Source organism: Oncorhynchus mykiss, chromosome 6 (genome assembly GCF_013265735.2).
Source record: "Oncorhynchus mykiss isolate Arlee chromosome 6, USDA_OmykA_1.1, whole genome shotgun sequence".
NCBI lineage: Eukaryota > Metazoa > Chordata > Actinopteri > Salmoniformes > Salmonidae > Oncorhynchus > Oncorhynchus mykiss.
In genome coordinates this window covers 57,363,810-57,389,135 of record NC_048570.1, presented here as the reverse complement: position 1 = coordinate 57,389,135, position 25,326 = coordinate 57,363,810, and the positions used below count along the sequence as shown (strand labels likewise).

General features: G+C 44.4%; 1 protein-coding gene across 15 annotated transcripts in view; it reads left to right on the top strand.

Moving 5' to 3' along the window:
* LOC110526199 (diacylglycerol kinase zeta) overlaps window positions 1-25,326 on the top strand; it is a 124,633-nt gene that overhangs the window by 36,297 nt on the left and 63,010 nt on the right. For 4 of the 15 annotated variants that reach the window (XM_036980554.1, XM_036980555.1, XM_036980551.1 and 1 more), the window contains exon 1: window positions 23,507-23,646. The exons of 5 other annotated variants lie outside the window; for them this stretch is intronic. The gene's annotated coding sequence lies outside the window, so the exon portion shown is untranslated. Of the gene's footprint in view, window positions 1-23,505; window positions 23,647-25,326 lie in introns of those variants that run through there. 6 more of the 15 variants (XM_036980557.1, XM_036980556.1, XM_036980553.1 and 3 more) reach the window with 3 other exon arrangements.

The following is a 25,326-nucleotide window of genomic DNA, read 5'->3' as shown; positions in this document are numbered from 1 at the left end:
TGTATTACTTGCACAATCTTGAATCTATGCTAAACCAATTGATTTTAGGGGTCAACAAATTTCAAGCCATGTTAAGCATACAACGAATACATTTTCTGTGTTTTTTTTTTGTTGCTCAACAGTGATAATTGTTATCGTCATCAATTGTCCCGTCTGTGAACAGGCTCTGAGCAAGAACAGCAGTAAGTCTGTCAACCCCTGGCACTATTGTTCGGAGTGGGCCAACAAGGAAACAATGGGGACTCTGTGATAATTGATGTGGACTGTACGGATAACCGATATCTCATTGATATCCAGCTTCCAGTTTCACACAATAATGTATAACTGTTAGCCAAGTAAGTTAGCTTAGTATTTTCCGCCTTCGGAATCTTCAGTACTGCAGCCAGTGATCATAAGAACATGCAGAGGAAGCACCTACCTACGTGATGACGATGTTACAACACAAGTCCTCAGACAGTCACCTGACCCTCCACTCTTTCACACGCCGCACTTTTCTTCTCAGCAAGCCGTAGCTGGCAGAGATGACGGTACCTTCTCTGCGGGGACACGTATCTCATTCACACCTCCGTTCAGCCCACCAGGTGCCTGTCCCTGTCACGACTACTCCCGGTCACTGCCACACAACTGTGCTCCAATTCCTGTCATTTAATTATGACTGTTTGCTTGTAGTTGCTTCTAATACACTTGTAAAATGCATGTTATCTACTTGAAACCAGGATTCACACTGCAGCCTTAACGGGGCATGTAGTGTCTATTTCAGAGGAGCATAGACCTAGACATGTGACAGCTGTTCTCAACGTCGCACAGCTTTGTAGCCCTGACTCTAGTCGGGGCCTCACAGGAACATTTGGAACGTGGACTCTTCTGACAATATGCTTTCCGTTGTTCTACAGAACACTCTCCCAACCACACACCGAGGCTCTGTCCTTCCGTTCTTCAGCGATAATTTGTGCACCGTGCTGATATTCCTGGAACGCTGTCTCCAGAGCATCATGTGCATTGGCTTATGGGGAGCTGAACTGCTGATGTTCTCCTGTATTAAAACCTCTTCAGGATCGGACCGTTTTTTTTTTTTCAAGTCTAACTGCCTGTAGCTCAGGACCTGAAGCAAGGATATGCATATTCTTCATACCGTTTGAAAGGAAACACTTTGAAGATAGTGGAAATGTGAAATTAATGTAGGAGAATATAACACATTAAATCTGGTAAAATACCATTTATTTTAATATATTTATTGAAATAATCTGTGAAATGCAAGGGAAAGGCCATAATATAATATTGCAGTTTAGGCGCAATTTAGATTTTGGCCAATGTTTCAGATTGATCCAGTGAAGCATTGCAATACTGGACAACATTGTATCAAGTCTGCCCAAATCTGCCCGAATTGGTCAATTAATACATTTTCAAGTACATAACTATAGAGAAAATACAAAAATTATATGGTAATACAACATTGTAAGTTTACACACTCCCAGGAATGTCATACATGATGGATCATTAGCTTATACACTAACTGTCACACATCTAGATGGCCAGACGGGGTGGGTGTGTAGCCAGACAGCAGGGGTACAAACTGTAGAACCCAGTTCCTACATTTTGAATATAGAAATTGATTGTATCAAACAAAACTGTGCTACATTTTTATCTCTGGGACCCTCTGGATGACAAATCAGAGCAAGACTACTGAATGTAAGTACATTATTTACCTTCTGAGGTGAATGTATCAAACCAGTTGCTGTGATAAAAGGGCTTGTAAGTAAGAATTTCACTGTAAGGTGAAATACCTGTTGTATTCGGCGCATGTGACAAATTAGATTAGATTATTTATTTATTTTTTGTCAATTGGACAGTGCAGTTAGATTAACACGAATTTAAACTTTCTGCCCAAATAAGACATGTCCTGGAAAGTTTGCTGTTACTTACAACGTCATGCTAATCACATTAGCGCACGTTAGCTCAACCGTCCCGGTATAGGGACACATATCCCATGTTAAGGGCAGAGAGAGGATTCACTGGGGGAATAGACTGTGTGCTTCCCAAGAGTTTTGGGGGATACGGAAACCCCTATCCTTCCTGATGTGTGCTCGCAGAGCTGATCCCACCCCAGTCGTCCCCTTCCGGCGTGTTCTGGTTTATTTGGCAACATCTCGTAGCATTGGGACCAGGGCTGGCTGCGTGTCCCACTGGATGACAGTGTTGAGGTGCCAGGGCGGGATGGGTTTGCAGACAGCGAGGGGCCTGAGGGGAGAAAGAGGGACCCATCTGAGGACTGACAGAAATAGAGCCAGTTTTATCTTTAGTTCCCTCATTGATGTGACAGATGTGACAAAGCATGCCCATAGCCATTACATGTGTCACTCTAGCCATGCAGCAGCTGTATCAACTGTAACCCAGTGGTTTCACATAGAAAATGTGGTAGTTGAGCTGCTAACAAGTTTGCATTTATGGGCAAGTTACTGGTTTATTACAATTAAATAGTGGGCTATAAAATAAGAGGGTGAATACAATTGCTAATGATAACAAAACCATAAATATTTTATGTCAATACTGCTGTTTACATTGTGTGACCTACTACTGTTCAGGGTTTCACTTTGTTTCCTCATCAGTAATTCAGTATGAAGTCCATCCTCTACCAGTTTCAGGGGCTGTTGACAGGAACAGGGTCACCCAGCATGGGTTCCTGTCCTCTCAGGACAGGATTTCCTTTGGTACCAACGCAAAGGTAAAAATGTGTCATCGTGAGCCTGTCCGTTTTTACAGCTTTCCCGAACAATGACCCTCAGCACAGCCTCGAGTCTTACACTTCTTGTTGTTTTTGTTAAAGAGGGCCCTTAATCATATTGCTATATTCATAGAGATGAATTAAAAACCCAACCGAAAATGGTGAGCAAATTGCGCCCATTGTCAGTAATGACATGGGTCTGTGGTTAGAGCCACTTTGAGCACTAATTACATTGAGTTAGGAGGTCATTCCACACCCTCGTTAGGAACATATACAGTAGTTGCAGTTCCCTGTAATTCTTTTACTTCCTGTTCTGCTACTAATTAACTGGTTAGTTGATGCAAATCCAAGTCGTGATGTCAAAGGATTGCTTTAGGAAAAGATGCCCCCTGTATTGTATCTAACGTAGGAGATGTTTCCCACTCCATATCCAACCATCATGGGGTGAGATGTAGTGAGGAGGCAGAACAGCCAGTGTTGATGAGGAAGTTAAAAACATGGCAATATCTAGTAGTGTTATTACCAAAGTGTGTGTGTGTGTGTGTGTGTGTGTGTGTAACCTTCACTTGAAGGTTTGGTAGTGAGCCAGTTAATTTCCTGTCTGCGTAGTATGACACAACATGCCAACACTACCAGACAGATAGAGAGCCTAGAGATAGCAGAGTGGGGATAAAATTAGCTCAAATAAACCCGCGGTGACTCTGTGATTGAGTCTATTTTGGAACTGAATCAATTACCACTTAAAAGTTATTGATTCGTTATGGCTTGTCATCGCTCTGGGAATCATGGAGTTACATTTCAAGGAAATGTCTCTCAAATGTTTTGTCAGATTTCTGACAGTGTTTTGAATTTCTTGTTCTGTTAGCGCTAATACAATGCCTGAAGGAAGAATGGAACCCTATTGGATAGAAATAACTGGTTAGATAACCAGACAGTCCCCAACTCTTCAATCATGTCTCGTCTCTTTCTGTCTGTCCAGGGCAATATTAGTCAGGGCAGTCCCATGTCTGATCTTTAAATAGACAGATCATATGGTGGGTGGCCTCACAATGAATCAAAATGTATTGCTCATTACTACAGTTTCTGTACATACAGTTGAAGTTTACATACACCTTATCCAAATACATTTAAACTCAGTTTTTCACAATTCCTGACACTTAATCCTAGTAAAGATTCCCTGTCTTAGGTCAATTAGGATCACCACTTTATTTTAAGAACGTGAAATGTTAGAATTATTTATTTCAGCTTTTATTTCTTTCATCATATTCCCAGTGGGTCAGAAGTTTACATGCACTCAATTAGTATTTAGTAGCATTGCCTTTAAATTGTTTAACTTGGGTCAAATGTTTTGGGTAGACTTCCACAAGCTTCCCACAATAAGTTGGGTACATTTTTGCCCAGTCCTCCTGACATGTCATGTTGTGTCTTGTCTCTGTCCTTTCCCTTCACCCTGTCTCCCTCTGCTGGTCGTTGTTAGGTTACCTTTTCTCCCCCGCTTTCCCCCAGCTGTTCCTTGTCTCCTCTTGACTACCTCGTCACCCCTTCTCCCACCTGTTCCCCTTTTCCCTCTGATTAGTCCCCTATATCTCTCTCTGTTTTTGTTCCTGTCCTTGTCGGATTCTTGTTTGTTGTGTTTCATGCCTGAACCAGACTGTCGTCATGTTTGCTGTAACCTTGTCTTGTCCTGTCGGAATCTGCCGGTCCGTCTGAGCCTACCTATGTTTGGTAATTAAAGAAGCTCTGTTTAAGTTAATTCGCTTTTGGGTCCTCATTCACGCACCGTAACAGAAGAATCCGACCAAGAATGGACCCAGCGACTTCGGATCCTCTCCACTCAGCCGTCGGGATCCAGGGAGCGATGCTAGGCAGACACGAGCAGGAAGTGTCTGCTGCTCGACATGCCGTTGAGACCCTGGCCACCCAAGTCTCCAACCTCACAGAACAGGTTCACCATCTCCGCCTCGATCCACCGGCCACTTCCAGGGCTTTCGAATCTCCGGAGCCCAGAATCAATAACCCGCCGTGTTACTCTGGGGAGCCCACTGAATGCCGCTCGTTCCTCACCCAGTGTGATATTGTGTTTTCTCTCCAGCCCTACACTTACTCCAGGAGCACTGCTCGTGTCGCCTACGTCATATCTCTCCTTATTGGACGGGCTCGTGAGTGGGGCACGGCAATCTGGGAGGCAAGGGCTGAGTGTACTAACCAGTATCAGGACTTTAAGGAGGAGATGATACGGGTTTTTGATCGATCTGTTTTTGGGGAGGAGGCTTCCAGGGCCCTGTCTTCCCTATGTCAAGGCAATCGATCCATAACAGACTACTCTATTGAGTTTCGCACTCTTGCTGTCTCCAGTGGCTGGAACGAGCCGGCCTTGCTCGCTCGTCTTCTGGAGGGTCTCCGCGCAGAGGTAAAGGATGAGATTCTCTCCCGGGAGGTTCCTTCCAGCGTGGATTCCTTGATTGAACTCGCTATTCGCATTGAGCGACGGGTTGATCTTCGTCACCGAGCTCGTGGAAAGGAGCTTGCGCTCTCCGTCGCTCCCCTCTCCGCATCACTGCCATCTTCCTCTGCCGGCTCGGGTGCTGAGCCCATGCAGCTGGGAGGTATCCGCATCTCGACTAAGGAGAGGGAACGGAGAATCACCAACCGCCTCTGTCTCTATTGCGGTTCCGCTGGTCATTTTGTCACTTCATGTCCAGTAAAAGGCCAGAGCTCGTCAGTAAGCGGAGGGCTACTGGTGAGCGCTACTACTCCTGTCTCTCCTTCAAGATCCTGCACTACCTTGTCGGTCCATCTACGCTGGACCGGTTCGTCAGCTTCCTGCAGTGCCTTAATAGACTCTGGGGCGGAGGGCTGTTTTATGGACGAGACCTGGGCTCGGGAACATGACATTCCTCTCAGACAGTTAAAGGAGCCCACGGCCTTGTTCGCCCTGGATGGTAGTCCTCTCCCCAGGATTCAGCGTGAGACGCTACCTTTAACCCTCACTGTTTCTGGTAATCATAGTGAAACCATTTCTTTTTTAATTTTTCGTTCACCTTTTACACCTGTTGTTTTGGGCCATCCCTGGCTAGTTTGTCATAATCCTTCCATTAATTGGTCTAGTAATTCTATCCTCTCCTGGAACGTCTCTTGTCATGTGAAATGTTTAATGTCTGCTATCCCTCCTGTTTCCTCTGTCTCTTCTTCACAGGAGGAGCCTGGTGATTTGACAGGGGTGCCGGAGGAATATCACGATCTGCGCACGGTGTTCAGTCGGTCCAGGGCCACCTCTCTTCCTCCACACCGGTCGTATGATTGTAGTATTGATCTCCTTCTGGGAACCACCCCCCCCCCCCGGGGTAGACTATACTCTCTGTCGGCTCCCGAACGTAAGGCTCTCGAAGATTATTTGTCTGTAGCTCTTGACACCGGTACCATAGTCCCCTCCTCCTCTCCCGCCGGAGCGGGGTTTTTTTTTGTCAAGAAGAAGGACGGGTCTCTGCGCCCCTGCATAGATTATCGAGGGCTGAATGACATAACAGTGAAGAATCGTTATCCGCTTCCTCTTATGTCTTCAGCCTTCGAGATCCTGCAGGGAGCCAGGTTTTTCACTAAGTTGGACCTTCGTAACGCTTACCATCTCGTGCGCATCAGGGAGGGGGACGAGTGGAAGACGGCGTTTAACACTCTGTTAGGGCACTTTGAATACCGGGTCCTTCCTTTCGGCCTCGCTAACGCTCCAGCTGTCTTTCAGGCATTAGTCAATGATGTCCTGAGAGACATGCTGAACATCTTTGTTTTCGTTTACCTTGACGATATCCTGATTTTTTCACCGTCACTCCAGATTCATGTTCAGCACGTTCGACGTGTCCTCCAGCGCCTTTTAGAGAATTGTCTTTTTGTGAAGGCTGAGAAGTGCACTTTTCATGCCTCCTCCGTCACATTTCTCGGTTCTGTTATTTCCGCTGAAGGCATTAAGATGGATCCCGCTAAGGTCCAAGCTGTCATTGATTGGCCCGTCCCTAAGTCACGCGTCGAGCTGCAGCGCTTTCTCGGCTTCGCGAACTTCTATCGTCGTTTCATCCGTAATTTCGGTCAGGTGGCAGCTCCTCTCACAGCCCTTACTTCTGTCAAGACGTGCTTTAAGTGGTCCGTTTCCGCCCAGGGAGCTTTTGATCTCCTCAAGAATCGTTTTACATCCGCTCCTATCCTTGTTACACCTGACGTCTCTAGACAGTTCGTTGTCGAGGTTGACGCGTCAGAGGTGGGCGTGGGAGTCATTCTTTCTCAGCGCTCCCTCTCTGACGACAAGGTCCACCCATGCGCGTATTTTTCTCATCGCCTGTCGCCGTCGGAACGTAACTATGATGTGGGTAACCGCGAACTGCTCGCCATCCGGTTAGCCCTAGGCGAATGGCGACAGTGGTTGGAGGGGGCGACCGTTCCTTTTGTCGTTTGGACTGACCATAGGAACCTTGAGTACATCCGTTCTGCCAAACGACTTAATGCGCGTCAGGCGCGTTGGGCGCTGTTTTTCGCTCGTTTCGAGTTCGTGATTTCTTATCGTCCGGGCTCTAAGAACACCAAGCCTGATGCTTTGTCTCGTCTCTTCAGTTCTTCAGTAGCCTCCACTGACCCCGAGGGGATTCTCCCTGAGGGGCGTGTTGTCGGGTTGACTGTCTGGGGAATTGAGAGGCAGGTAAAACAAGCGCTCACTCACACTCCGTCGCCGCGCGCTTGTCCTAGGAACCTTCTTTTCGTTCCCGTTCCTACTCGTCTGGCCGTTCTTCAGTGGGCTCACTCTGCCAAGTTAGCCGGCCACCCTGGCGTTCGGGGTACGCTTGCTTCCATTCGCCAGCGTTTTTGGTGGCCCACCCGGGAGCATGACACGCGTCGTTTCGTGGCTGCTTGTTCGGTCTGCGCGCAGACTAAGTCCGGTAACTCTCCTCCTGCCGGCCGTCTCAGGCCGCTTCCTATTCCCTCTCGACCGTGGTCTCACATCGCCTTAGATTTTGTCACCGGACTGCCTTCGTCAGCGGGGAAGACTGTTATTCTTACGGTTGTCGATAGGTTCTCTAAGGCGGCTCATTTCATTCCCCTTGCTAAGCTTCCTTCTGCTAAAGAGACGGCACAAATCATCATCGAGAATGTTTTCAGAATTCATGGCCTTCCGTCAGACGTCGTTTCGGACAGAGGTCCGCAATTCACGTCTCAATTTTGGAGGGAGTTTTGCCGTTTGATTGGGGCTTCCGTCAGTCTCTCTTCCGGCTTTCACCCCCAGTCTAACGGTCAAGCAGAACGGGCCAATCAGACTATTGGTCGCATCTTACGCAGTCTTTCTTTTCGCAACCCTGCGTCTTGGTCAGAACAGCTCCCCTGGGCAGAATACGCCCACAACTCGCTTCCTTCGTCTGCGACCGGGCTATCTCCTTTTCAGAGTAGCCTCGGGTACCAGCCTCCGCTGTTCTCATCTCAGTTCGCCGAGTCCAGCGTCCCCTCCGCTCAGGCTTTTGTCCAACGTTGCGAGCGCACCTGGAAGAGGGTCAGGTCTGCACTTTGCCGTTATAGGACGCAGACTGTGAGGGCTGCTAATAAGCGTAGAACTAAGAGTCCTAGATATTGTCGCGGTCAGAGAGTTTGGCTCTCCACTCAGAACCTTCCCCTTAAGACGGCTTCTCGCAAGTTGACCCCGCGGTTCATTGGTCCGTTCCGTATTTCTCGGGTCATTAATCCTGTCGCAGTTCGACTTCTTCTTCCGCGATACCTTCGTCGCGTCCACCCGGTCTTCCATGTCTCCTGCATCAAGCCCGTCCTTCGCGCCCCCGCTCGTCTTCCCCCCCCCCCCCCCCCATCCTTGTCGAGGGCGCACCCATCTACAGGGTCCGTAGAATTTTGGACATGCGTCCTCGGGGCCGTGGTCACCAGTACCTCGTAGATTGGGAGGGGTACGGTCCTGAGGAGAGGAGTTGGGTTCCCTCTCGGGACGTGCTGGACCGTGCGCTGATCGAGGATTTCCTCCATTGCCGCCAGGTTTCCTCCTCGAGTGCGCCAGGAGGCGCTCGGTGAGTGGGGGGGTACTGTCATGTTGTGTCTTGTCTCTGTCCTTTCCCTTCACCCTGTCTCCCTCTGCTGGTCGTTGTTAGGTTACCTTTTCTCCCCCGCTTTCCCCCAGCTGTTCCTTGTCTCCTCTTGACTACCTCGTCACCCCTTCTCCCACCTGTTCCCCTTTTCCCTCTGATTAGTCCCCTATATCTCTCTCTGTTTTTGTTCCTGTCCTTGTCGGATTCTTGTTTGTTGTGTTTCATGCCTGAACCAGACTGTCGTCATGTTTGCTGTAACCTTGTCTTGTCCTGTCGGAATCTGCCGGTCCGTCTGAGCCTACCTATGTTTGGTAATTAAAGAAGCTCTGTTTAAGTTAATTCGCTTTTGGGTCCTCATTCACGCACCGTAACATGACAGAGCTGGTGTAACTGACCACTCCAATACCTTGACTTTGTTGCCCCTAAGCTATTTTGCCACAACTTTGGAAGTATGCTTGGGGTCATTGTCCATTTGGAAGACCCATTTGCAACCAAGCTTTAACTCCCTGACTGATGTCTTGAGATGTTTCTTCAATATATCCACATAATTTCCCTTCTTCATGACGTTATCTATTTGTTATTTGTTATTTGCTATTTGTTATTTTTTATAAGTGCACCAGTCCCTCCTGCAGCAAAACACCCCCACAACATGAGGCTGCCACCCCCGTGCTTCACGGTTGGGACGGTGTTCTTTGGCTTGCAATCCTCCCCCTTTTTCCACCAAATATAACGATGGTCATTATGGCCAAACAGTTCTATTTTTGTTTCATCAGACCAGAGGACATTTCTCCATATAGTACGATCTTTGTCCCCATATGCAGTTGCAAACCGTAGTCTGTCTTTTTTATGCCGGTTTTGGAGCAGTGGCTTCTTCCTTGCTGAGTGGCCTTTCCGGTTATGTCGATATAGGACTTGTTTTACTGTGGATATAGAGACTTTTGTACCTGTTTTCTCCAGCATCTTCACAAGATCCTTTGCTGTTGTTCTGAAATAGATTTGCACTTTTCACACCAAAGTATGTTCATCTGTAGGTGACAGAACGCGTCTCCTTCTTGAGCAGTATGACTGCTGTGTGGTCCCTACTATTGTTTGTACAGATGAACGTGGTACCTTCAGGCGTTTGGAGGTAGGTATCTCCAATTGACTCAAATGATGTCAATTAGCCTATCAGAAGCTTCTAAAGCCATGGCATAATTTTCTGTAATTTTCCAAGCTTTTTAAAGGCACAGTCAGCTTAGTGTATGTAAACTTCTGACCCACTGGAATTATGATACAGTGAATTATAAGTGAAATAATCTGTCTGTCAACAATTGTTGGAAAAATACCTTGTGTCATGCACAAGTAGATGTCCTAACCGACTTGCCAAAACTATAGTTTAACAAGAAATTTGTGGAGTGGTTGAAGAACGAGTTTTAATGACTCCAACCTAAGTGTATGTAAACTTCCGACTTCAACTGTACATGATAAACAAGCATTGTAATTACAAAATGAGACACACAAACAGATGAATCCTTTTAGGAAGGTAAAGAGATTGGTTTCATATGAGTAATACAATCAAATGAGGGTTTTCCTTGTTAGAGACCTCATGATGTTTATTTATTTACCTCTACAATTGAGACTAACACTTGGGCCTGTGAGAGCTCCGTGCCAAAACCAGGATAGAAAGGAGACTGGCAAAGGACTCTAAATGGGCCGGGCGGGACGAAATATAATGTTGCCTGTTTAGGAGGTCCGAGTGCTTCGTGGAGCAGGAAAGACCCACAGAGTCAGGAGCAGAGGCCTCTACAACACGACTTCATGCCATCTCCCTGGGGCCATCCAGCTCTTAGGGGCCTTTGTATCAGCAGATGACATCTCCTTACACTGCTTATGGCCCCATTCCTCTTGTGCTTCTGTATGAGACACCTGTTTTCTTTTTATTGTACAGAACCAGCATCCTCTATCTCTGGGCTCTCCAACCCTGTTCCTGGCGAGCTACCCTCCTGTACGTTTTCGCTCCAGCCCCAGTTGTAACTAACCCGATTCAGTTTATCAACCAGCTAATTATTGGATTCTGTTGCACTAGATTAGGGTTGGAGTGAAAGCCTACTGGACGGTAGCTGTACAGGAACAAGGTTGGAGAAACCTGCTCTAGCTATCCTCTCCATCTTCTATCATAGTCCATACAAATATACATCTGTAAGGGCTTCATTTTACCACTAGGTGTCAGATTTGCCTCATGCTTATCTTTACCTAAGCTTTAGAATATGTCATGTATGTCTTTGTAGGCCTACTGAACCAGGAAATATACAGGGTTGTGAAAAAGTATTTGCCACCTTTCTAATTTTCTCTACTTTTGCATATTTTTGATACTGAATGTTATCAGATTTTCAACCTAAACCTAATATTACATAAAGGAAACATGAGGGAACAAATAACACAAGAATTAGATACTTATTTATTTGATTTCATAAACCAAATTATGCAAAACCCAATGCCCCTGTGTGGAAAAAGTAATTGCCCCCTTACACTCAATAACTGCTTGTGCCACTGTGAGGACAGATACTGGAAGACGAGAAGGAAGTACAGGGAGTGAATAATAAATGACAGACAGGAAACAGAACACGGACAGCTTCTGGACAGGGGGAACAAAGCGACATTAATGCTGACACGCGGAACAAACTGAGGAACAGACAGATATAGAGGGGGCAATCAACAAAGTGAAGGAGTCCAGGTGAGTCCATTGAAGCGCTGGTGCGCGTAATGATAGTGACAGGTGTGCGTATTGATGGGGAGCCTGGCGCCCTCAAGCGCCAGAGAGGGGGAGCGGGAACAGATGTGACAGCCACCTTTAGCTGCAATGACTCCAACCAAACACTTCCTGTGGTTGATGATCAGTCTCTCACGTCACTGTGGAGGAATTTTAGCCCACTCTTCCATGCAGAACTGCTTTAACTCTGTGACATTTGTGGGTTTTCAAGCATGAACTGCTCGTTTCAAGTCCTACCACAACATCTCAATTGGAATTAGGTCTGGACTTTGACTAGGCCACATTAGCCTATGTCACAACAGAAATACGTGGCGAGTCTTGGTGGGTATTAGACTATAGACACATCCCAGCTTGACTGTCTCTGTGACCACCGTACAGGATGCAGTACACGTGTCTTTTGAATATCATCACATGCTTACTTGACCCACAGATCACACACAACCGATGGGGTTGATGTTTGTTTCCTCACAACGTAAGTCGATCATAATTGCTAATAGAGAAACGTGTCACTGGTTTCTGAGAATAATTTCGATATTTTACCCACATATGGCCTGAGGGGTATCGTTAGTTGCGCTAATCGTACAGCGAAACGTTGTTGTTAATGTGTTATGAAGGCCTGCAGAGGTCTTAGAGGACTGTGTTTCCTCTCAACTCACTATCTCATCTCAGACAGGAAGTATGGTAGCAACAGTTGTACCAACACAACACCAAGACTGTATAAAGGAGACAAAAAAACATTTTCAGGACTTACAGCAGGCAGATCAGTCATAACTTTGAATGCTGGATATTTCTGCAGACTTACTGACTTTGCTGTGTAGTTAACAATAGATACTTCCTCCTATAGAGCATAATGAAGTCAACCTTAGTAGTTTATGTTGGGTGCTTCCCCTGCCATGAGGAACATCGGTGTCTTCTTTTCCTCATAGCTTACAATGCTGTTAACACCTGGGAAAGTTTTTGCATGTCTATCATGTGACTACCTCATGGTGTTATGTTGGAATGCAACACAACTTCAATATGATAGTATAGTAGGATAACATCTCCTGAAGGACTGTGCTATTGACTAAATAGTTGTCGCGTTTCTTTTTGTGATGCTGCAGACAGTCATTTAGTTGCGTTGCCTTTGAGTCTAAGAGGATATTTCTGCTATTCCTACTGTGTTGTGAGGCTAGTGTTAAGGAAATGCCCAATCAATTATTACTCTAGTCTAGGTGCTGTCTGGCAGCTCATGCAGTGGATATCCTATTTCTTTTCCCATAGCTGTCTCTCTATGTCCTCCCCCCCCCCCCACCCCCCCTGCCTCTCAGTGAGATATGAGTTTAATCCCTTGCAGAGTGCTTGTGGAAATCTGTCTGGTAGTAGGAAATGTTACAAGCCTCTGTTACTCATCAAAGCCCTGGGCCAGGGCACTGTCACAGCTGGTGCGTATAATCACTGTCCCTTGTAGCAGTGGGAGACAGGTTAGATCTTCAATCCAATCAGAGCTCACTCTGAAAGGGCAGGCCTGACATCACCCTTTTCTCTCTCTATCTCTCCCTCTCTGAGGCTGGAGGGACTGTAGCAAAGAGTTAGAGAACGAGTTTAGGCTAACAGTGGCTGAGGACGGCTCAGTGTATGAGGGGCTAGAGAGGTGATGGTCGGGGAGGGGGCTGGAGTAAAGACACAAGGGAGTCCATCGGTTAGGATAACTTATACAGCAGGTTAGGAGAATTAACATAGCAGGTTAGGAGAATTGGGTTAAGGTTAGGAAAGGGTTAGGGCCAGCTCATATTCTTTCCTAACCTTCTACGAAAAGTCACTTCTGTCCGTAGCTGTACTCCCATCTAGTCACAACTGTGGAGAGGGGTGTTTGTTAATGTGAGGTAACGGACACTCAGAACCTCCACTCTGTTGCTACGGGTAACAGATCAAGGTAGCACGGTCATTTCATGACGCCGCACCGGTCTCAGTACAGTGCCGGACAACTGTCCCCTGGGTGCGTTGTGCAAAAAAAGCATATAAACATGTATGACTTGGTATGCACTATGCATGGTTGATATATTTTTTATTTGCCAGTTTAAAAAAAAAACATTATACACAGTACAATGGTTATTTTTTATCATTCTTGTGATATCTGCCAACAGTATATCGTCAACCCCCTCCCTCCCCCACCCACCCTACCCAGGCCTCGGTGGTATCTACTTGTTTGTGTGGTGAGTCATGCCTACCTACGCCAGCCCCCATCCCACTCCATACAGACCTGGGTCACCAAGTCTGCTCCTCTGTGTTCAAGGCCGCCTGTGCTGCTGTGAGTGACTCACTGCCTCTCTCCACTCCTTCCATTAAGAAGGTTATGGCCTAAAAACATATATTATACCCTGGATACGCATTTCGGCAAATTGCAAACTGCAGGTGGAGAGGGGCCTGGTTTCTTGTTTCCATGACAACATGTTTAAGTGAGATCACAGCATCGATCAGACATAGTTGGTTTCTGACAGACTCCGATCTCCAGTTACAGAAGAATTGGAAGGTAAGAGCATTTGGAAGAGGATGTTGTTCTGGAATTTTGTAAAGACGGAAGATCCTAGAGTTATAGTGCCTTCAGAAATTATTCATACCCCTTGACTTTTCCACATTTTGTTGTGTTACGGCCTGAATTCAGAATGGATTAAATATGATTTTTTTCCCCACACCCACCTACACCCCATAATGACAGTGAAAGCATGTTTTTAGGCATTTTTGCAAATGTATTGGAAAGGAAATCAATAAATACCTAATTTACAGTGCCTTGTGAAAGTATTCAGCCCCCTTGAACTTTGCGACCTTTTGCCACATTTCAGGCTTCAAACATAAAGATATAAAACTGTATTTTTTTGTGAAGAATCAACAAGTGGGACACAATCATGAAGTGGAAAGACATTTATTGGATATTTCAAACTTTTTTAACAAATCAAAAACTGAAAAATTGGCCGTGCAAAATTATTCAGCCCCTTTACTTTCAGTGCAGCAAACTCTCTCCAGAAGTTCAGTGAGGATCTCTGAATGATCCAATGTTGACCTAAATGACTAATGATGATAAATACAATCCACCTGTGTGTAATCAAGTCTCCGTATAAATGCACCTGCACTGTGATAGTCTCAGAGGTCCGTTAAAAGCGCAGAGAGCATCATGAAGAACAAGGAACACACCAGGCAGGTCCGAGATACTGTTGTGAAGCAGAAGAAATCCATTTCTTAAAGATATCCATAAAAAGTGTTGTTTAAAGTTTGCCACAAGCCACCTGGGTGACACACCAAACATGTGGAAGAAGGTGCTCTGGTCAGATGAAACCAAAATTGAACTTTTTGGCAACAATGCAAAACGTTATGTTTGGCGTAAAAGCAACACAGCTCATCACCTTGAACACACCATCCCCACTGTCAAACATGGTGGTGGCAGCATCATGGTTTGGGCCTGCTTTTCTTCAGCAGGGACAGGGAAGATGATTAAAATTGATGGGAAGATGGATGGAGCCAAATACAGGACCATTCTGGAAGAAAACCTGATGGAGTCTGCAAAAGACCTGAGACTGGGACGGAGATCTGTCTTCCAACAAGACAATGATCCAAAACATAAAGCAAAATCTACAATGGAATGGTTCAAAAATAAACATATCCAGGTGTTAGAATGGCCAAGTCAAAGTCCAGACCTGAATCCAATCGAGAATCTGTGGAAAGAACTGAAAACTGCTGTTTACAAATGCTCTCCATCCAACCTCACTGAGCTCGAGCTGTTTTGCAAGGAGGAATGGGAAAAAATGTCAGTCTCTCGATGTGCAAAACTGATAGAGACATACCCCAAGCGACTTACAGCTGTAATCGCAGCAAAAGGTGGCGCTACAAAGTATTAACTTAAGGGGGCTGAATAATTTTGCACGCCCAATTTTTCAGTTTTTGATTTGTTAAAAAAGTTTGAAATATCCAATAAATGTCGTTCCACTTCATGATTGTGTCCCACTTGTTGTTGATTCTTCACAAAAAAATACAGTTTTATATCTTTATGTTTGAAGCCTGAAATGTGGCAAAAGGTCGCAAAGTTCAAGGGGGCCGAATACTTTCGCAAGGCACTGTACATACATTTTCACACCCTTGAGCCAATACTTTGTAGAAGCACATTTTGACAGCGATTACAGCTGTGAGTCTTTCTGGGTAGGTCTTTTAAGAGCTTTCCACACCTGGATTGTGTAACATTTGCTCATTCTTTTTTTAAACATTCTTCAAGCACTGGTAAATTGGTTGTTGATCATTTCTAGACAGCCATTTTCAGGTCTTGCCATACATTTTCAAGTAGATTGAAGTCAAAACTGTAACTCAGCCACTCTCAGCCACTCTTGGTAAGCAACTCCAGTGTAGATTTGGCCTTGTGTTTTAGGTTATTGTCCTGCTGAAAGGTGAATTCAGCTCCCAGTGTGGTGGAAGGCAGACTGAAGCAAGTTTTCCTCTAGGATTTTGCCTAGATTAGCTCCGTATCTTTTTTTATCCTGAAAAACTCCCCAGTTCTTAATGATTACCAGCATACCCAAGACATTTCAGTTTTCATTTTTAATTAATGTGTAAAAAAAACAATACAGATCAATTACAACAGAATTCCACTTTGACATTATGGGGTAATATGTGTAGGCCAGTGAACAAAAATCTCAATTTAATCTATTTTAATTTAAATCTGTAACACAACAAAATGTGGAAAAAGTCAAGTGCTGTGAATACTTTCTGAAGGCACTGTATAGAATCTTCTCTAACAGTTGAATATCTCCCCTTTTTCTAGAAACCTCTTTGTTGAGTAACTCTTTGAAGAAGATTGTGGGCATCACCTCGGGAGTCATAGGATGCATCATCTCCATAGTAGCCTCTGCTTTGCCCATGTGTAGAGTGACTGCCTTCTTCCCTCAGGTCATCTGGGAGGGCCTTTGGATGAGCTGATTGCTCATGGGACAGTAAGTTCTACGACTCCCTCCTTCCCCAGGACCTGCAGCCCCGGCCTTAGCCATGACCATCATCGCCATCATCTTGGGGGTTCTGGGGGGTTCTGGTCTTCATCATCGGAGCCAAGTGCACCAATTGCATCAAAGAGGAACCATCGAAGGACAAGTTGATAATAATCACTGGAATATTCTTCATCCTGGCTGGTATACTCATAGCTACACCACCCGGATGAGAAGTGTTCTCGATGAAAACTGGCTTGATCTACTTCAGCTGTGGGGGCAGCGTCCCTGCTCCTGATCGGAGGAGCTATACTGTCCAGCTTGTGCCCCCTAGTGAGATTGGCATCATTCTGGTGGATAGTCTCCCTAGTGTCCTGTGCCGTCGATTTAGTTGTTATTTTTGGACCCTCCCAGTGGGGCCCTGATGATGATCACCTCCATCTCAACCGTCCTTTGATCTCTGGGATTGATTGGGGCCATCTTTGGTCCAAGTGCGCCAACTGCGTCAAGAGTAACTGGTCCAGGGCCAAGGTGATGTTCGTCATTGGGATATTCTTCATCCTGGCTGGTATCCTCCAGCTTACCACCGTCTTCGTGGTTGCACATTACTTGATGCCGGATATTCCCAAATACCAGCTGGGTTTTTTGGGTCTCCATACTCTGCAGCTGCATCTTCAAGAGGAACTACTAACAGCTCTGTCCAGAGACTGTACTTTCTTGTAGTGAAAACCATAGAGATTCTATAATTGTGATTCTATGATGAAAACAACCTCTATCCTATCTGTTCAATGTTGACCAACCTGAAATAACCGGATTAGTGTGTACTGTCAGCAACATTAGTGTTGATACATAAAAATAAAATAAAAAAACACCTTTCTTGAACCAACACTCGCGCTTGTCTTTCCAGCAGTGACTTTGCTCTTAATTCAGGAAAAATGTCATAAGTAGCTATGATATGTGGTTTCACCTTGCTACCTTAAAGGACAATTCTGCCACTTTTCAACCTTGTATTCATTATCTCCAGCACCATACCAGTGTCTACATATGTGAAACGGCGCGTTTCTATGATCTGTGGTTAAAAAGATATGAAGAAAAGTCCTAAAAAATGCTTCTCTGTGACATGACAGGTTAGGATGAAATAAAATACAAATTTAAACGGGGATTTTCAAAACCTGCAACACGTTTCTAGGCAGAGGGAGGGCATCTTCTTGCTCCCCACGACACCATGTCATCGGGTAGAACTTTTTTAAATGTATATATTTTTTCTACAAAATGTAGAAATGCGAAGGTTTTCACATGTGTAGACAATGGTATTGTGCTGGAGAAATACAAATTAGGTTGAAAAATGGTGGAGTTTCCCTTTAAAGATTAATGAACTTTAGGTCTCTCTGGATAAGTGTTTGCTAAATGACTAAAATGCTTTTTATTTCCCTATTCTCACTTAAAATAAAAGTCCCCATCCTGAATATTGCACCGCTACCATCTTGCCTTGCTTCCTTATCGAAACCACCACGACAAGAGTACCCAATCTCAAAACTTCCTTCTTGACATTTGTGTTTCTTCCTGTGTGAGAACACAAGACACCTGGATATCTATTTCATTTTGTTATGTCTTATGACTTATATTAGTGACAGTATCTTCCTAGCTTCTCCTTATTTAGCACAGTGCACACCCCACCACAGCATTGCAGGTGTCAGCTTTAACAAGCCTCTCACCAAAGGTTACAGGAAGAGAGCTTGCAATAGGACACGAAACGATCACTTTTTGATTTCCAGCAAATTAACTCAATACAGCATAGTAACGTGTTCCTCCATTCGCCCACAGTGCAGCCGAGCCGTGTTTGATATGGAGCCGGTGTCTCGGTTCGGCTGTCTGTGGCCTTGTGCTCTTAACAGTGTCAGGGCTGCCAGGGCTGCAGCCTGAGTGTGCATGTGGTCAGCCCACGCAGCGCAACACTGTTGCACGGTCATACTCATCAGCCATAACAGCTCTGGTCGCACAGAGCAGGCGTATGAGACTGCTGAGTGTCAGTTTACCGGCGCTGAGACATGAGTTAGTTAGTAATATTTGTGGTTAGTCATCCCTGCATAGCGCAGATGTGCAATATCGGTAATAAGACACTAATGGCTCAACTTCAGAACGTAGCGTTCTCCTAAGCCAATACACAGCCACACAAACAGTGAAATTCTATATCCCCCCTTTTTTTATCTCTCCCTCACTATCCTTGCCTATGGGTAGATCTCTCTCTTTTTTTTCAGCTCTAGTGGTGTGGCCATAGAAACAGAACTGTGGACAATGTCTCTGTAGGGGGTGCCAGCCCATGCCCTCTGCCGAACCAGAGGGGAGTCAGGGGAGGCCCTGCAGGAGAGCAACGTGGAGGCCAGGATGGCAGGAGTGTGTGTGTGTGAGATCTTGCTCTCTGTGGCCGATGTGAGCAAAACGTTTAAACAGGTTAATGATCTGACAAAATAACAGGGCGCGTTCTCAAAGCATGCGCAGACCAGCTGGCAAGTGTCTAAACAGCTACCCAACCCATAGGCTGTTCAAACTCAACAAAAAAAAGAAATGGCTCTTTTTCAGGACCCTGTCTTTCAAAGATCATTCGTAAAAATCCAATTATCTTCACATATCTTCATTGTAAAGGGTTTAAACACTGTTTCCCATGCTTGTTCAATGAACCATAAACAATTAATGAATATGCACCTGTGGAACGGTCGTTAAGACACTAACAGCTTATAGACGGTAGGCAATTAAGGTCACAGTTTTGAAAACTTAGGACAATAAAGAGGCCTTTCAACTGACTCTGAAAAACACCAAAAGAAAGATGCCATGGGTCCCTGCTCATCTGTGTGAACGTGTCTTAGGCATGCTGCAAGGAGGCACGAGGAGTGCAGATGTGGCCAGGGCAATGCATTGCAATGTCTGTACTGTGAGACGAAGACAGCGCTACAGGGAGACCGGATGGACAGCTGATCGTCCCCGCAGTGGCAGCCACATGTAACAACACCTGCACAGGATCAGTACATCTAAACATCACACCTGCGGGACAGGTACAGGGTGACAATAACAACTCCCCGAGTTACACCAGGAACGCACAATCCCTCCATCAGTGCTTAGACTGTCCGCAATAGGCTGAGCGAGGCTGGACTGAGAGCTTGTAGGCCTGTTGTAAGGCAGGTCCTCACCAGACATCACTGGCAACAACGTTGTCTATGGGCACAGACCCACCGTCGCTGGACCAGACAGGACTGGCAAAAAGTGCTCTTAACTGACGAGTCGAGGTTTTGTCACACCAGGGGTGATGGTCGGATTCGCGCTTATCGTCGAAGAAATGAGCGTTACACCGAGGCCTGTACTCTGGAGCGGGATTGATTTGGAGGTGGAGGGTCCGTCATGGTCTGGGGCGGTGTGTCACAGAATCATCGGACTGAGCTTGTTGTCATTGCAGGCAATCTCAACGCTGTACGTTACAGGGAAGACATCCTCCCTCATGTGGTACTCTTCCTGCAGGCTCATCCTGACATGACCCTCGAGCATGACAATGCCACCAGCCATACTGCTCATTCTGTGTGTGATTTCCTGCAAGACAGGAATGTCAGTGTTCTGCCATGGCCAGCGACGAGCCCGGATCTCAATCCCATTGAGCACGTCTGGGACCTGTTGGATTGGAAGGTGAGGGCTAGGGCCATTCCCCCCAGAAATATCCTTGCAGGTGCCTTGGTGGAATAGTGTGGTAACATCTCACAGCAAGAACTGCGGAATCTGGTGCAGTCCATGAGGAAGAGATGCACTGCAGTACTTAATGCAGCTGGTGGCCACACCAGATACTGACTGTTACTTTTGATTTTGACCCCCCCCCCCCCCCCCTTTTTTTTCAGGGACACATTATTCAATTTCTGTTAGTCACATGTCTGTGGAAGTTATTCAGTTTATGTCTGTTGTTGAATCTTATGTTCATACAAATATTTACACGTGTTAAGTTTGCTGGAAATAAACGCAGTTGACAGTGAGAGGACATTTCTTTTTTTGCTGAGTTTATATACACACTCACTCTCACACACTACATTAACACTCGCACACAAAACCGCATACACTACATACGCACGCACACACACACGTAACACACACACATGCATACCGACACAACACATGCACACACACACATTAGACACACATTCGCACACTCACCCACACTTTTACACACTTTATTTTTTATCTATCCTGATGCCTAGTCACTTTACCCTACATTCATGTATATACACAGTATCTACCTCAAATACCTCGTACCTCTGCACATTGATCTGGTACTGTAAATAGATACATTCGTGTGTATTTAGTTTTATTCCTCCTGTGTTACTATTTTAAACTCTGCACTTCACGGTAAAGTCTACACCAGTTGTATTCGGCACATGTGACAAATACAATGTGATTTGATGTGTGTGTGTGTGTGTCAGATACAACCTTGCCTGTGGGCCAGTTAAGGGAACACGGGACACTCCAACGTGGAGAGATGGACATCTGTGTAGCATTAAAGTCAAGTGGCACCCAACTCCTTTTTAGAGTCGTTTTTATTTGTTTGAATACATGTGCAACACTGGGACATTAATATCACTGAACAGACAGTACTTGCCAAAGCTAGACCTCAAAAACATGTTGGTTTGATTTTGCAATGTTGGTCAGTCATTTGGTTCTGATGGGCATAGCATTGTTGTCTTGACTATTATCTCTGACATCACTGTGGATTTGAGCAAGTGCATTAGAGAGATTAAATCCAGTTGAATTGAATCCCTTTTTAACAGCATCTCTTTTGATTTTAAACAGAACTTTCCAGACATGTTTGCCAATGGAAAAAGTTGTCAAAGTGACTTTTTGGACCTGAATGCCAAAACATTCAGGAGATAAAAGTTCTCCAATTTCAACCATTTTGCACTCACTCAACCATGAGACATCCATGTCTTCATCACTGGAAAATATATTTTTTATTATTATATATATTTTTTAAAATAAATATGGTAAGTGTTAAACGTTAAAGGTTTAAAAATATCTTAACGCGTAAACTCCTATTTTTCTTTGTATATGTTGTAACTTACATGCTATTTCACATCATCCGAGGTTTTTGTGTTGTACCCTCCATTGGTTGAGACATTTCATGCTGTTGAATACGGTGTGGGTGCATTTCAATCGTAGGTCAATTCTTTGAATTCTATCGATTCAGACAACAGGAATTTAGCTGGTACACCATTGACATTTTAATTGAATTGAAATTGTAACTTCTAATTACTAACACAAAGATGACCGCCGGTCCACCCATTGATAAATGTCAACTTTTAATGGTCATGTCTATTCTATGATCTATATTTCTATGATTTCAATAGATTTCCTATGGAGGATTGACAGTATATTTTAAAACATATCTTGGTGGTACCATTTGTATAAGGGAAAGGATTTTATGGAAAGGTTATGGACCAGGCAAGGTTTCTGATCTGATCCTGGACCAAAGGGTCAATGGTCCAGTCTGGTGGTACCATTTGAAAGTTGAAATGTTTATTGCATTCCCATTGTAGTACATTTATCAGCCAAAACATGACACCCACCCTGTATTCAAGAGCATGTGGTGTCTCAACCAATGCAGGCACAACACAAAAACCTAAGATGATGTAAAACAGGGTCTAAGCTACAACATACAGTGCCAGTCGAAAGTTTGGACACACCTACTCATTCCAGGGTTTTTCTTTATTTTGACTATTTTCTACATTGTAGAATAATAGTGAAGAAATCAAAAAAATCACACATGGAATCATGTAGTAACCAAAAAAGTGTTAAACAAAGTAGCCACCCTTTGCCTTGATGACAGTAAAAATATAGAAAAACCCTTCAATGAGTAGGTGTCCAAACTTCTGACTGGTACGGTATGTGAATATGAAAAAAAATCTGAATTCATGATTTTTTTTCTCTCCAGAAATGATAAAATAGTTTGACAACCCTGTTTGTAAGCTTTTAAATGAAATCAATATCAACCGTTTCTCTTTTCCAGTGATGAAGACATGCTTGTCTCATGGTATGGTGGGATATGCAAAATAGGTCCGTTTTGAGCACCTTTATCTCTTGTGCACTTCTACAATTGGCAACTACTGTATATATGGAAGGTTTCGTTCAGACCAAATGGAGAGAGAATTTGAATGGATTTACCCTAGAGAGTGACCGACTGAACACGCCAGTTGGCACGTGTGTTTTTCTGTTGCTCATTTGATTTCAGTCTTGGAGGTGTGTTTCCTGACCGATTCCGCATTTGGTAAATGATGTTTGTCCCACATGAGACACTGTAGACGCTCGAGCCTATTTCACTTCTTCAAAATCCCCAGAATGAATCTAAGATAACTCAAGAAATCTGTTATTACGTTTTCCGAGGATGTTTAGGTTGCGCAATTTTACATCAAACTAAGGTGTTTGGTGCAGTATTTCTCAAGATTTTATTTTTGTGATGTCTTATCTTAATGTAAACAAAGTCATAATTGCTGGGCAGGTTTGTCTCACTGTCATAGTTATTGGATAGAGAGCAATCACCGCGGCTGTTCACCCATGTTAGTGGGCAAATGGACATCATTAAATCAAAACCCAACCTTCATTTACCCATTGTGACACACAGATGTTCCAAACTCAGCTTTAGACAAGACTGACTTTATGACCGAAATGATCCTATTTACACTTTGTAATCAATTTTGACGCTAGAATAACTGTTTCTAACTCATATCGATACCACACAAGCTGTTTTCAAAGGTATTCGTTGCTTTTTAAAGGCAGTCGCTCTTTAAAGCTAAATTAAATCCTGTGGTTGTGTGTTTGTGTGTGTGTGTGTGTGTGTGTGTGTGTGTGTATGTGTGTGTGTATTCAGTTTACGTATGTATGAGAGAGCATGAACACTCAAGTTAACGGCTCATCAAGGAAGTGTGCTCTATGACCAGAGTTATTTTAGTGTAACCGTTCACCCCCCTGCCCGACACTCCCCCTCCTAGTCTGCCTGGCTGTGACACACATTCTCCCTCCACATGAACCTCTGTTGTCGCTCACTCTCTTTCTCTCTTTCTCTTTCCCTCTCGCTCCGTCACACATGGACTAAAAGTTAGACAAACTGGGGAGAGGCGTGGATGGTTGTTTACCTGCTTCCATCAGGTTGTATTTTGAGTCATGACTATTTTTCAATTGACTTGCGTGTGCTGTGTTCTTATTATGTTGTTATTGCTTATACTATTTCAGGATGCAGTGCTGTATCTTTTTGCCCCTTTGCGGGCTTCAGTTGGTTGTGTGCACTGTGGATATAGCGTAGCAGCTAATCTGCTGTTTGATTTTCCACGCGAGGCTGTGCGCTGCCAGAGAAGTGTTTTGTTGATGGAACAGAGGCATTGCGGTGGCATAAAAAAAAAAGTGTTTGAACTCATGATAAAGCTGTCTGATGGTGCTCTTTTTGAAGGGTGTCACTCGCTCTATCCGTCACTCTTGAATGTTTTGGGAGGTTCTCTACAATACACAGGGATTTAATGTGTATTTTCTGAGAACCGCGTAGGAAATACTGCCAGAGTAGGAACAACTGTTCCGTTGTGCCTTTTTCTTTGTGAGTTGTAGTCTAGACGATGTGTACTTGTACCTGTTGTTGTATATTTGAAAAAGGGCACACTAAAATGTCTTAGTTTACTCATAATGAAATGACACTGTACTCAGAGGGAAAAATGCATTTGGCTGTCATGTAAGGGGTTATCTAGTGTTTTCTCTTCATGTGGTTTGTTTTAAACTGTACACCCTGTCAAGACAGAGGGGTTTTGTGCATTACACAAACCATATTTGTTTTTCATTAAGTGAGTTCCGAAAAATTTACCAACCATACAATTGACCAACCATACAATTGACCAACCATACAAGTTGAAAACAAACTATATCTGGTTGTGCTGTGCTGAAGTAGATCTTGCTTTCTCTGGAGATGGACAGTATTAGGCGGGAGATCTGTTGTAACTTTTCCCAGGAGCCCCTATCAGTTTGGCTGTGTAGGGTTTGATAACAGACAGACAACCTTGGACTTGTAGTGACATTGTTTTCCCCACGCTGACTGATCAGCAGACCAGGGGAGCCCAATGGGCCTCTTTCAGGCAACAGTTGTACCTCATTATACTCATTTTAGGGTTACGCCATAAGGTATGTGAATACGAGTGTAATGTAGGCTACCCTAGAACAGTTGTAGAGTAGTGTACACAACATTGGGGAAATGTCTTGGAAAAAAGAGTATTGTAAAAGAGAAATTATTTGCTGATAGGTTACAATCGAATTACAACATTATGGTAATTATGTGGAAAATGTAAGTGACACAATGACTAATTGTGCGTTTGTTTAGGCATGGAGCAAGGTGGGAAAGACCAGTGTTTTAGAACTGCAGCCCACAGTGGTTGTTAAAGAGTAGAGTCTGTGTAATGAACATAGCCATGATGTCATCAAGCATGCAGATGCATAGGACAACATCAATATACAGTACCAGTCAAAGGTTTGGACACACTTACAGTACGCAGGGTTTTTCTTTATTTTTACTATTTTCCAAATTGTAGAATAATAGTGAAGACATCAAAACTATGAGATAGCACATATGTCATGTAGTAACCAAAAAAGTAACCAACAAATCAACATATATTTTACATTTGAGATTCGTAAAAGTAGCCACCCTTTGCCTTGATGACATATTTGCACACTCTTGGTATTCTCTCAACCAGCTCCATGAGATCAGACCTTCATGGTCGAATTGCTGCAAAGAAACCACTACTAAAGGACACCAATAACTTGCTTGGGCCAAGAAACACAAGCAATGGACAT